This window comes from Macrobrachium rosenbergii, chromosome 8 (assembly GCF_040412425.1).
Source record: "Macrobrachium rosenbergii isolate ZJJX-2024 chromosome 8, ASM4041242v1, whole genome shotgun sequence".
NCBI classification, from domain to species: domain Eukaryota; kingdom Metazoa; phylum Arthropoda; class Malacostraca; order Decapoda; family Palaemonidae; genus Macrobrachium; species Macrobrachium rosenbergii.
The window spans coordinates 84104213-84117889 of NC_089748.1; the positions used below are offsets into that span (position 1 = coordinate 84104213).

The 13677-nt window shown below is 38.4% G+C and overlaps 1 protein-coding gene across 6 annotated transcripts in view; it reads left to right on the plus strand.

Moving 5' to 3' along the window:
* Positions 1-13677, plus strand: part of LOC136841016 (lysophosphatidylserine lipase ABHD12-like) — a 640887-nt gene that overhangs the window by 311805 nt on the left and 315405 nt on the right. The window lies entirely within an intron of this gene.

The following is a 13677-nucleotide window of genomic DNA, read 5'->3' on the forward strand; positions in this document are numbered from 1 at the left end:
ATTCTGACAAAAATGCGAATATTCAATGCCACCTGGTAGGAAACAGGTGATTACAGAGACAGTCCTAGTGGGTCAGCCAAGCGTAATTTGTTTATTTTGAATCCCGAATGCACCCAACGGCACAGGATAGGCTATAAGCTAACTTCAAGATTCATTTGGAGGCTACAAGCTAACTTCAAGATTCATTCGAAATAATACAGTTTTAACAAGATACGTATACCAGAAATTACTGAATACACACAATTTCCATACAAAAATAAGCCTTCAGTACATAACAGTCAAAAATAAAAAATTACAATAAAATTTTTATAGAATTCACATTTCACACAAAAAAGATTCACTGGGTAGGAAAACTGTTCATAATGCCCTTCACATTATTACAGACAATACACAAGTTACCGTAAGTATAAAAGTCCTGTCTTTCCTTGTGAACTGTTACTGCAGTAGAAAATGTCTTTTATCACATAAGCACAAGAAAAATTGGACCCACAAATCACATTTGAAGACAGGTTCAATAACAAACGGCTGGTCCCACAAGGTTCTCCAGGTCTAGAAAGTCGTAAACAAAATTGATTCCAGATTATTATTATTATTATTATTATTATTATTATTATTATTATTATTATTATTATTATTATTATTATTATTATTATTATATTACAGGTTTTGTTAAACAAAATGGCAGTTTCAACAGCATTTATTTTATATAGTAAACGCTCGATTCGTCTTATCAATTGCTTTTCTTGCAATATGTCTGAAAAGACTCAAGTTTGTTCGTGATGAACTGGTTTTAATATGTCTGAATAAGACTAGGTTGTTCGTGATTAATGAATTTCAATATGTCTGAATAAGACTTAGTTTGTTTGTGATGAACGAATTTTTTTAATGTCTGAATAAGACTTTGTTCGTGATGAACGAATTTTAATGTCTACATAAGACTTAGTTTGTTCGTGGTGAACGAATTTTAATGTGTCTCGAAAGATGTAACTGGATTGTATGTCACACATGTACTTGGCCGGCTGTAGCGTGAAAGTAAGGCGTTCCTGGGAACGAGGGTTTGTGCATGTGGAACGCGGTTAATTGGGTTCCTGAGAACTTAAGGTTTGTGCTAAATGAGCGATTTTGGGTCTTGTAAGACTCAAAGTTGTTCTAATGAACTAATTCAGTATGTCTAAGAAGACTTAAGGTTGTTCTAATGAACTGGAGTAATCAGTCCCATAAGGACTATATTCATGTGAAATACATGAATATAGTCTCAAAATGGACTAGGTTTTTTTTTTTTTTTAGGACAAGGTTTAACACAAGCCTTAAATAATGATTTGCAGAGAATTATCAGAACTGGCAGAATTAAAATAATAGGCTTACGTAGAATTGGATACCGCTTAATATGCTTTTGAATTTACTTGCTCACATAAATAGTTAAAGTGCCTGGAGGAATGCTTATGCTGGTGGTGACAGCATTTATTATAAAATTGCTCTGAGGAAATGGGAATCGGTACTTAGAGAAATTTGCAATTAAATACGTAAATGAATGATTATGCTGGCAGTTCAGCAGATATTATAAAATTGTATTGCTTTAGGCAAATAGGAACAGATACTTCTAAATATACGCAATTAAATGCGGCTAAGAGAGAGAGAAAAAAATTGCATAAAATGGGACGAGAAAAGAATGTGCTTATTTCAAAAGCTCGAAATTAAAAGTCAGTAGAATATGGCGAGTATACAAAAGAAAATTCTTAGTTTACCATGCATGGGTAAATTTTCTGCCAACGATATCTCACGTGCTTAAGGGCAAAAGGAAATATTTACTTTATTCTAGAGACTTAATTTTGTTTACTTTAGCGATCCCGTGGGACGGGATAGTTCAGCACGTGCACGTGAAGAGAAACGACCAACATATACAGCAAACAAATACAACGCAGTTTCGGCTTAGCTGACACCTGGCCGAGCGAAGCTTTGCACAAATTTTAATGAGACGACGATAAATTTCGGAAGATTTTCCTCTCTTCTGGGGGAAGGAATGAATGAATGGATGTTTCCTTTTTCTCACCGTTTGTTTAATGGAAAGATTGAATGGAATTTGCCATGTGTGCATCTTTTATGGAGGAATTTAAACAAATGCGAGTACTAACCACGATTTTCGGCTTGCGTGGCCTGAACAAATTTTTACTGATTTATGAAATTTATTCAATAAGGAAGAATAATATCTTTGCCTAGCGAATTCCTAACCTCTACTCTACAAGAGAGAGAGAGAGAGAGAGTAAAATATCCTATCTCCAGCAGTACGAAAATTGCTGGACTGGGTTAGCCCACGTGGCTGTAATGTGTGCCTGGCTAGTATTTTGGGACTTTCAAATTGTCCTTATCACGTGGACAAAGGAATATGGGCACTATTCCTTTTATTAACTCTTCAGTGAGTGTCGCTCCCTACCTTCCTAGTTTTAAAACATGCAGCTAACATGCAATAGCACAAAATCTTGTGTTAAGGTTAATAGCTCCCTCTTCTTTATAAATGGGATGCATGCACGTGTTCTGACAATTCCTAACTCTATTTCAGCCACGATTTTGTTCGTGCATAACAAAAAATAAACTTAACAGGATACTTAATGTGGAAATGGATCACTTCTGCGCTTATAGGGGAATTTACGCTAATTAAGGAGGTTCGTTTCTTGTCTCGCATTCAGCTCTTAGCTGATAACTGCACGTTGCCAAAAGGGGTAAGGACTCAATCTGTGATGCTGTAGATTGCGAGATCTTAGGCAATAAGGTTGCCAGTGTTGTAATTTTAAAGCTGGGGTCTTGCTAGATAAACGGGGTATACTAGGATGATACACAGCTTACCTTAATTACCACAAACATCTGGACTCTGGCCTTGGGGATAGCTAAAATTACAAACAACAAAATATCAAGGGGGAAGTGATTAGATAAATTCTGGGGTTTAACTTAATTAATTTTATTTACAAAAGAAAACACTTCAGAAGAATGGTAGCGTAATTCTGGGGTAATGAGGCGAGAACAAATGACAGAGAATTTCCTGGAGGGAATACAGTGGGTTTCCCACTTCAAAGGTTGTTGCTAACGAAGTAGCGAGGCTGCTACGCACACAAAGTGACACGCAGATCGACAGTTGGGTATTCCTACCCTGCAATCGAAATAATCACGGTTACTTAACCGAAACTAGCACTGTAATGAGGGAATCGAGGAATTGCATTGAAGGTGCCTAGACTGAATTCAATACTTACGTTACACTACTCGTAAATGCTTTGCAAATTAAACAGCACAAAATATAGAGCAAAACAAGTCGCACTGTAATTATATCGCACTGTGAAAAGAAAGGAACACAGTTGGAGGAGAATAGTGAATGTGGCTGACGAAAAACCTTAAATCCTGGTACATTACCTTTCATTAGGAGCTGAAGTTCTCTTCTTATGAGGGCCAGCGAGGCGAAGGACAAGGGAATTAATTCACAACAAAAGTTGCTTTGGATACTGCCAGCCACATGTCGAAAAATAGGCAGTTTGATAAAGCAAGGGACAGAGCTCTGGAGTCTGTGATGCCACCGACAATTGTGAGAGCAAGTCCCTCTCTCTCCAGAGCCCTTTATAGCTTCAGAAGTTACGACTTTTCCTTCCTAGATGGCGTTGTGATCACTCTGCCCACGTGGAACTGCAGGCAGCATGGTTCCGATTTCAAAATGGCGGAACGCACACGGTCAGCCCTCCAGCTGACCTGCCTCGGCGATGATTAGCTCTGGTTGGGTCCGCACCTGTAATTATGGAATTTCCAACGGCACTTTGGACAAGAAAGGGGGTTTCGCTCCAAGAAGGCAGTGGTGAGAGGTTTTAGGGGCGAATTTCTTACAGTGAATCATACAAAATTTACCTTATTGAATTACTTGGTTCTTTTACTTTAAATTATTGTCTAAAAGGTGGTGTAGGAGGGAATATTCTTAATAATATATATATACATATATATATATATATATATATATATATATATATATATATATATATATATATATATATATATACACACAGTCATACCCCAAACTTACGTGAGGTTAGGTTCCAGAACCCCTCGCGCAGGGTGAATATTCACGTAAATTTGGCATGGTCTCTAAAAATGCTAATAAATGCTTATTTCTAAAGTTTAAACACTACATTTGACCCTAATCATGCTCCCAAATTATTAGTTACTTTTAAATGAACTTAAAGTTACTGTAATCTCATTTAACAGTTAGCTTAATACGTTACCCTTAAAAAAAGGAAATAAATGGTTGACATAAAAATAGAGAGTTGGAAGAGAATTTCTGTCTCTCTCCCCTTCTGACCGATCTATTTTTAGAAGTCTTCTCAACCTCTTTTTAATAACTTCTTTATTATATGTCTCTTTCTCTTTGTTCTGAAATGCTTTTTCATGAACAAACAGTGTTTTTTATTTTGACTAACACAACTCTTAGTTATTATGTCTCTATGTTTTAGAATGTATATATTTGCCACACTAGCTCATTTACACTTCGTAGACAGTACAGGTAAAATTAGATCAATTTAAACTATCTACTGTACAGGTAAAGACATACCGAGCAATAATAAGTTGTAAAAATGTGTGAGCACTAAGTATGAACGAGATAGAGAGAGAGAGATAGAGAGAGAGAGAGAGAGAGAGAGAGAGAGAGAGAGAGAGAGAGAGAGAGAGAGATAAGGGTTGTCCTTACTTAAGAGAGTGAAATTATTTATCAATTATTACGGAGACAGAGAATAACACACTTGAAATATCAGGTTAAATTATTCATGAATTATTACGGAGAGAGAGAGAGAGAGAGAGAGAGAGAGAGAGGTTATTCTTACGTTAGATATCAAAAGATGGAAATTCAGTATTAAACTAGCTTTTAATTGAAATTAAAGTTGCTGTATTTTCATTTAAAAGTTAGCTTAATACGTTACCCTTAAAAATAAGAAATAAATGGTTAACATAAGAATATAGGAGTGTGTGACTCTCTTCCCCCTATTCCACCGATCTATTTTTAGAAGTCTTTTCAACCTCGTTTTTAAAAACTTCTTTATTCTGTCTCTTTCTCTTTGTTCTGAAATGCTCTATGTCTCCGTGTTTTAGAACAGTGCATTTACAGTTTGTAAAATTAGATCAGTTTAAAATGATCTACTGTACAGTTAAAGACATAGAGAAACAGTAACACGTAAGTTGGCTAACTATGAACGAGAGAGAGAGAGAGAGAGAGAGAGAGAGAGAGAGAGATACCAGTTGTCCTTACTTAAGAGAGTGAAATTTTTATGAATTATTACAGACACACAGAGAGAGAGAGAGAGAGAGAGAGAGAGAGAGAGAGAGAGAGAGAGAGAGAGAGAGAGAGAGAGAGGTGTGTGCTAACAGCTCGCCTATACTTGTTATTTCATGGGGGAAAAGTAAAAGATCTGGATTCTGCTTTTTTTATATTCTATACAGTTAGAATATTATAACTTATATAGTTACTAAACACTTGTTGCTGCGACATTTCGACAGACTCTTCTGTCATTCTCCAGCGGGAGCCAGTAGAGGACTGGCAGGTTGCATAGGTCCCTCCGAATTTATACTTGGGCTTCAGCGGGGGGTCATGGACGGCGAATTTTGATTGGTTGCAGTTGACGAACTTCAAGCCAAATTTCTGCGGCGAAGCTTGATCCTGACAGATCTTCGCAACCTGGGAATATCACTCATTCCAGCGTTCCCATTGGCCTGCGTTGCGTGATGTCATGCCGACTGACATCATCGGTAGTTTGGCTGCTATTGGTTGGAGGGTGAATGACGTCATTATTTACTCTCTCTCTCGTAGTCGGGGGGTTGTCTCGAGGGGCGCCTCACTTATCGGGGGCGTCTCCATTCTCAGGGTTGTCATTTTTAGGTATTTGTTGGATTTGCTGGGTGTTTGGCATTGCTCTTCTCAAATTCGTGGGTAGGAGCGATGCCTCCTGCATAGTATTCATTGTGTGTTTTCTCTCGGCAATGAGGAGTGCCTCCAGCAGGTGCAGACATTGAGGGTCGGTGGCTCTCCCGATTATACTTATATTTTGTAAAATACTGTCGCGGGAGATGGAAATATTGTGGGTAGCACGGGCGTGGTTCATGATGGCACCCTCCTGGGCGTGGCAGGAGATCCTTTTAGACAGACGCATCATGGTCATTCCAATATAAATGCTGGGGCATCCTCGGACAGGACATACAAATTGGTAGACCACGTTTTTCCGCTTGAGGGAGGGTCTCTTGCTGGCGGAGTGGGGTTATTCTTCATCACGAGATCACGGGTGCAGCGGTTCTTGTAATAAATTACTAGACTTATTTTCTTACAGTCTTTGGTCGGGATGGCGCTCTCCATGATGATTTTCTTAATGGAGCTCTCGTCCTCGTGGTACTGGGGATGCATCTGGGCCTTATAATATATCTTGATGTCATCTTGGGGGGCAGTTTGTGCGTTCTCACCGCTATACCATTTTTTTCAGGCCAATTCGAATTTCTTTGTTGATGAGTTTGTTGGTGAAACCATTATTCACCAACATTTGTTCAGCACGTTCAAATTCCTTGTTAGTGTCTTGCCAGGTGGAGCAGTGGGAGAGGGCTCTTCTAATGAAGGTCCTGACCATCACATTCTTAAACCTAGCAGGGCACTCGCTATCTCCGTTTAAGCATGGTCCCAAATTGGTGGATTTCGTGTAGACTGTTGTCTTCAAGTTCTGCTGTGTCTTTGTGACCATAAAGTCAAGGAAGGGGAGCCGGTCACCTGTGCTGAACTCGACAGTGTAGTTCAGCACACTACATTGTTGGAATGTCTGACGAAGGGCTTCAACCTCCTCCTCGCTGTCTGCTTGAATGAAGACGTCGTCGATATATCATGCATATTTCTTCGGCCGCTGGATCCTCTCAAAGACATGTTCTTCTACAGTGCCCATGTAAAAATTTGCAAAGAGGATGCCCGATGGAGACCCCTTTGCAACACCATCCTTCTGTCTATACATGTGCCCTCTGTGCATAGTGAAAGGCGCCATCTTCGTACAGATCTCCTTCAGGGAGCCTTCCGGGATGTTCAGTGGGATCATCGTCGGGTCTCTGTACACTCTGTTCAGGATAATGTGGATGGTTTCATCCACTGGTAACTTGGTGAATAGCCACTCTGCATCCAGCGAGGCGATGGTCCCTGTGCCCGGTGAGTCTTGGATCACTTCGAGGAATTCCACAGAGGACTTCAGGCTATGACTGCTTGGGACGTAGGGAGTCAGGATGTGGTTTAGTCGTTTGGCGAGGGTGTAGGTCGGGGCAGGTGTTTGGCTGATGATTGGGCGGAGGAGGTTACCAGCCTTGTGTGTCTTGACATTCCCATACAGGTAACCAAGGTCGAAGTCACCTGCAATGGTGGGAAGATGGACAGCATTGCTAGCAGCATTCACAGTGCTGATGATCTTACCAGCTTCTCTTTTGATGTCTTCGGTGGGGTTCCTCGTCAGCCTCGTGAATTTCATCGTGTCTGACAGGATGGCATCCAATTTGTCGAAATACTCCTCCGTATGTATAAGGACAAAAGCTGCTGTCTTGTTAGCGCAACACACCATGATGCCTTCCATTTCCTTCAGCTCCTTCACAGCTTTCCTCATCTCATGGGTGCAGATTCCACAAACCCCCGCTGAAGCCTCTGTACGGTCTGGTCAAGGGTGGGTGGTGGGCGTCAATCCTGATGAAGGCGTGCATGCAGGAATCTGGGCCTTTTGGGCTGTAGATGTGGGTCCTGTCTGCGAAAGTCTTTTGGCAGGGCGCGAACCTCTTTGCTATTTCCCTCAACCTTGGAAGGGGCGTATCTGCAACGTCCGGCTCCGTGGGAAAGAACTCTCCCGGTACAGCCAGTGTTTCGCCGTAGATTTCTCTGTGGGAGATTCATCGCCGTTTGCCCTTGGTGCAGTGCGCAGACCCAGCAGGACCCAGGGGAGCTGCGCCTTCCAGTTGTCATCAGTGCAACGTGCCATCAGAGCTGCCTTCAATGAATGGTGGGTCCTTTCCACCATGCCGTTGGATTTAGGGTTATATGCCGTCGTACTGTGGAGAGTTGTCCCCATCAGGCGTGCCAAGGAGACCCAGAGCTCTGATAAGAATGCCGGGCCTCTGTCTGTAGTTATGTTGTCGAGCACACAGAAACGGCTCATCCAACTTGACAGGAGGGCTTCTGCACAGGCGCTCGTTGATGCTTCCGTCATTGAGGTTGCTTCCGGCCATTTTGTGAAACGGTCTATGACCGTCAGGAGGTATCTAATTGTGGCAGAGGCCCTACAACCTCTACATGGATGTGCCCGAAACGCCTATGTGGTTGAGGGAACTCTGCGATGCCTGATTCAGTGTGCCGGGTGATTTTACTCGTCTGGCACGGTATGCAGTTCTTCGCCCACTCTCGAACATCCTTCCTGATCCCATGCCACACGAACTTTTCTGTCATCAGGCACGCTGTTGTTCATCCTGATGGATGGGGCAGCCCGTGGATGATGTCAAACATCTGCTTTCTCCTCGACGCGGGTATCAGGGGGCACGGGCGGCCAGTGCTGGTGTCGTAGAGAAGTGTTGAACTGGACCCAACTATTGGCATATCTTCCCACCTCAGTGCGGTGAGTGCCATGCGGTAGGCTGCTGTTTCCGGGTCCAAGACTTGTTCCTGCGCCAGGTCCTCGTTGTCTATGCCCAGGTGGACTGAATTTATCTCGACTCTTGATAGGGCGTCAGCCGCTGGATTCTTCTTGCCAGGGACGTAGCTAATGGTGCAGCCGAACTCGGAGATAGTGGCCAGGTCCCGCTGCTGTCTCACCGACCATGCGTCTCCTGCCCTCATGAATGCATGCACCAACAGCTTGTGGTCTGCCAGGATGGTGAAAGGGTTGCCATCCAATAGGTGCTTGAAGTGCCACAAACGCACTACACGGTTAGCATGGCAGAGGTGAGTGGATATCGTCTCTAAATACAAACACCTGAGTTCGACGGGCGATTTGTATATGAGAGACGATATCCACTTATACCTCACTTGCTGGCCGCGTGGGTTAAATGCGTCCACTGTAGTCCTGAGTTCTTGTCCTTCGCTGGTTCGAGCCCACGGGACGACGAACTTATTATCAACTAAAAAAATTCCCCTTCAGTAACATATATGAAAATATATTATTTCCGAGGTAGAGCGAATTGAATATTAAAGGACGTTTGTAGCTTACTGATTGTATATGAATCACGGTGATGTGATAAAAAGTCATAATATGGTTGCGTGCGACAAACGCACTACACGTGTTAGCATAGCAGAGGTGGGTGGATATCGTCTCTAAATACAAACACCTGAGTTCGACGGGCGATTTGTATATGGGAGACGATATCCACTTATACCTCACTTGCTGGCCGCGTGGGTTAAATGCGTCCACTGTAGTCCTGAGATCTTGTCCTTGCTGGTTTTGAGCCCACGGGACGACGAACTTATTATCAACTAAAAATTCCCCTTGGTAACATATATGAAAATATATTATTTCCGAGGTAGAGTGAATTGGATACTAAAGGACGTTTGTAGGTTACTGATTGTATATGAATCATGGTGATGTGATAAAAAGTCATATATATATATATATATATATATATATATATATATATATATATATATATATATATATATATATATATATATATATATATATATATATATATATATATATATATATATATATATATATATATATATATATATATATATATATATATATATATATATATATATATATACATACATACATACATATCTATATATGTATTATTTATATTATATTATATGTATTATTTATATATATATATATATATATATATATATATATATATATATATATATATATATTATATATATATATATATATATATATATATATATATATATATATATGTGTGTGTGTGTGTGTGTGTGTATGTATATATATGTAAACATATATAACATATATTTATTATAATGTATATAAATATATATTATGTATATAATGTGTATATTATATTATATAATTATATATGTTTATAAAATAATATAGATATATACATATATTATATATATGTTTATGTATATTTGTACAGTCAACTCCCTGGATTTGCGTTCTCGCAATTCACAGACTCAGCGATCGTGGAATTTTCTGTAAAACCTACCTGTAAATTATTCGCTAGAAAACTCACCCATCTGTGGGTTTTTCGTAGAGCAATATTCTGATAGCTAAGCTATATATATATATATATATATATATATATATATATATATATATATATATATATATATATATATATATATATATATATATATATATATATATATATATATATATATATATATATATATATATATATATATATATATATATATATAAATATATATATACTGTATATATGTATTTATATATATTATATATCTACTTATATGCATATATATATATTAATATTATATATTGTTATATTCTGAGGCTGGTTTGGGAATGAAATTGGATTTTCCCTGTCATTTGCCATAGGCGCCAAGACCTGTTGCTCAGAATATTAGCAATAAATGTAATGACTAAGATACCGTGATATCACATCTAATTAAACAGGGAAATGGGGGTCGCCTTTCAGACCAGTCGAATAACTTTGAATTGAATTTATTTACAAAAACTGAGCAATCAGAAAATCAATATGAAATGGCTGACTGAGCAGCAGGCAAGGCACATACAATGTGCTTAAGTAAGACAATGTGTAGCAAAGAAATGAATCTGAAAGGGCTACAGCTCTGAAAGAGTTTGACACACAAATGGAAACCACTGTTGCTGGGACTGGTTGATAATTCTAGTTTAGTGCAACGTGAACGCAAAGGGGGGACTGTGTCAAGCGCCCCTGGACCACTGATAGTCAGAAGACTCTTGCACATAGCAAGATGGCAATTCAACTTATAAGGCTATTTGGTTCACAAGGGCAGGGGCAGACAACTCAAAGAGCCAGGTAACAGGATTCTGGAAGAGAATTCCAGGTTAGCATTCAGATCTAATGACTTTCTCTCACATGAAATTACTTATGCATGAGGGAGGAAATTATCAATTAGATTAATTAGCACATGTAACACTATGGTGGGAATGCTCGAATTATTATCACAGAACTAATTTAATCTAAGCTTGGAACAAGTCGTGAGGGGCAAATTTGCATGTTAGGCTGTGGGAAACAAAGGGCCTTTGTTTTAGGAGAATAAAAGGTTGGAAATACTGAAAATGGAGAGAAATTCACGAGAACTGAAAATGGAGAGAAATTCACGAGAAGAGAAAGAATACTGGTGTTAATTGCAACTTCAGGTGTACCTTATTGCATCTGTGCATGGAGCTCGCTTGCAAAAGACGAACTTTAGCTGCAGAAGTTCTGACAGCTGGACAGTATAAGAGGAAGAGAGACCACACCAACTGCGTGCGTTCACGTTCTCCGACGGAGTGTCCAGTCAGGTTGCAGAGACGCTCCCACTCAATTTCTAGGGCTGGGCACAAAGGCATCGGTCAGTCTGGAAGAGCAGTAACAGCCAGCAAAAAGGTCGAAGGGAAATAGGTCTTATAGCTCAGGCTACTAGGGTCAGCATAGCAGCCCAATTACAGTCCTGACTGGTCCTTCTGTCCCCAACGGCTTTCTGTCCCCCAAAATCATACGATGCTGGGCTAAGACATCGGCATTTTCCCCCCAAAATTAGACAATATGGGGTAGGACGTCTGTATAGGTCCACCCCCTAGTGGAGTCTCCTCCAGCTGCCATCAAATTTTATTTCTTAGCTAACAGGCTGAAGGGACAAATTTTCTAAATATGTGAAAATATCACTGTAGTCCTGATTCCCCCGTCCGTCGCTGGTTCGATCCCACGGGACGGTGGACTTATTATCACCTAAAAATTCCCCTTCGGTAACATATATGAAAATATATTACTCCCGAGGTAGAGTGAATTGGATATTAAAGGACGTTTGTAGCTTTCTGATTGTATATGAATCACGGTGATGTGATAAATAGTCATAATATGGCTACGTGCGACAAACGCAGACTACACGCCAACATGGCAGAGGTGGGTGGATATCGTCTCCAAACGCAAAACACCTGAGTTCGACGGGTGGGCTGATGGGAGATGGTATTCATTTATACCCTCTCTTGTGGCCGACTGGTTAGTGTGTCACTGTAGTCCTGATTCCCCGTCCGTCGCTGGTTCGACCCCACGGGACGGTGGACTTATTATCAACTAAAAAATTCCCCTTCGGTAACATATATGAAAATATATTACTTCGAGGTAGAGTGAATTGGATATTAAAGGACGTTTGTAGCTTTCTGATTGTATATGAATCACGGTGATGTGATAAATAGTCATATACAAACGCACTACACGCCAACATGGCAGAGGTGGGTGGATATCGTCCCCAAACGCAAAACACCTGAGTTCGACGGGTGGGCTGATGGGAGATGGTATTCATTTATACCTCTTGTGGCCGACTGGTTAGTGTGTCACTGTAGTCCTGATTCCCCGTATCGCTGCTGGTTCGATCCACGGGACGGTGGACTTATTATCACCTAAAATTCCCCTTATAATATATATGAAAATATATTACTTAGGTAGAGTGAATTGGATATTAAAGGACGTTTGTAGCTTTCTGATTGTATATGAATCACGGTGATGTGATAAATAGTCATATATATATATATATATATATATATATATACACACACATATATATTATATACTGTATATATATATATATATATATATATATATATATATATATATATATATATATATATATATATATATATATATGTATACATATATATATATATAATATATATATATATATATATATATATATATATATATATATATATATATATATATATATATATATATATATATATATATATATATATATATATATATATATATATATATATATATATATATATATATATAAGTATATATATTCAGAGTGCAAATCAGGGGTTGACTATATATAAATTTTTATATATAAACTTATATATATTATACCTTATGTAAATATATATTATATATATACTGTATATATATATTATATATATATAGTATATATATATATATATATATATATATATATATATATATATATTATGTAAATACATATTTAATTATATGTATAATGTATAATATATATATATATATATATATATATATTATATTTATATATGTTTGTATTATATATATTTATATGTATTATATTATATATATATTTATATAAATATTTATATATTACATACATGTTTATATATGTAAACAGTCATCCCTCCAGATTCCCGTGCTCGCAATTCACAGACTCAGCAATTCGTGGAATTTTCTGAGGAAACTACCTATAAATCATTCACGAGGAATCTCGCCCATCCTCGGATTTTTTCGTAGAGCAATATTCTGTAATTTCATAGTAATTTCGTGCCTAACATTGTACTGTACCTATATGATAAAATAATAATTTACAGTACTAATTTTCAAATATTAATATTAAGTATGATAAGATTAAATAACAATGAATAATATAAAACTAATTCTCTCTCTCTCTCTCTCTTACTGAGATGAGAGAATTTTTATGCATACATAATATGTTTGTTTATTTGTTGTGTATGATAAATAAATGATATACTA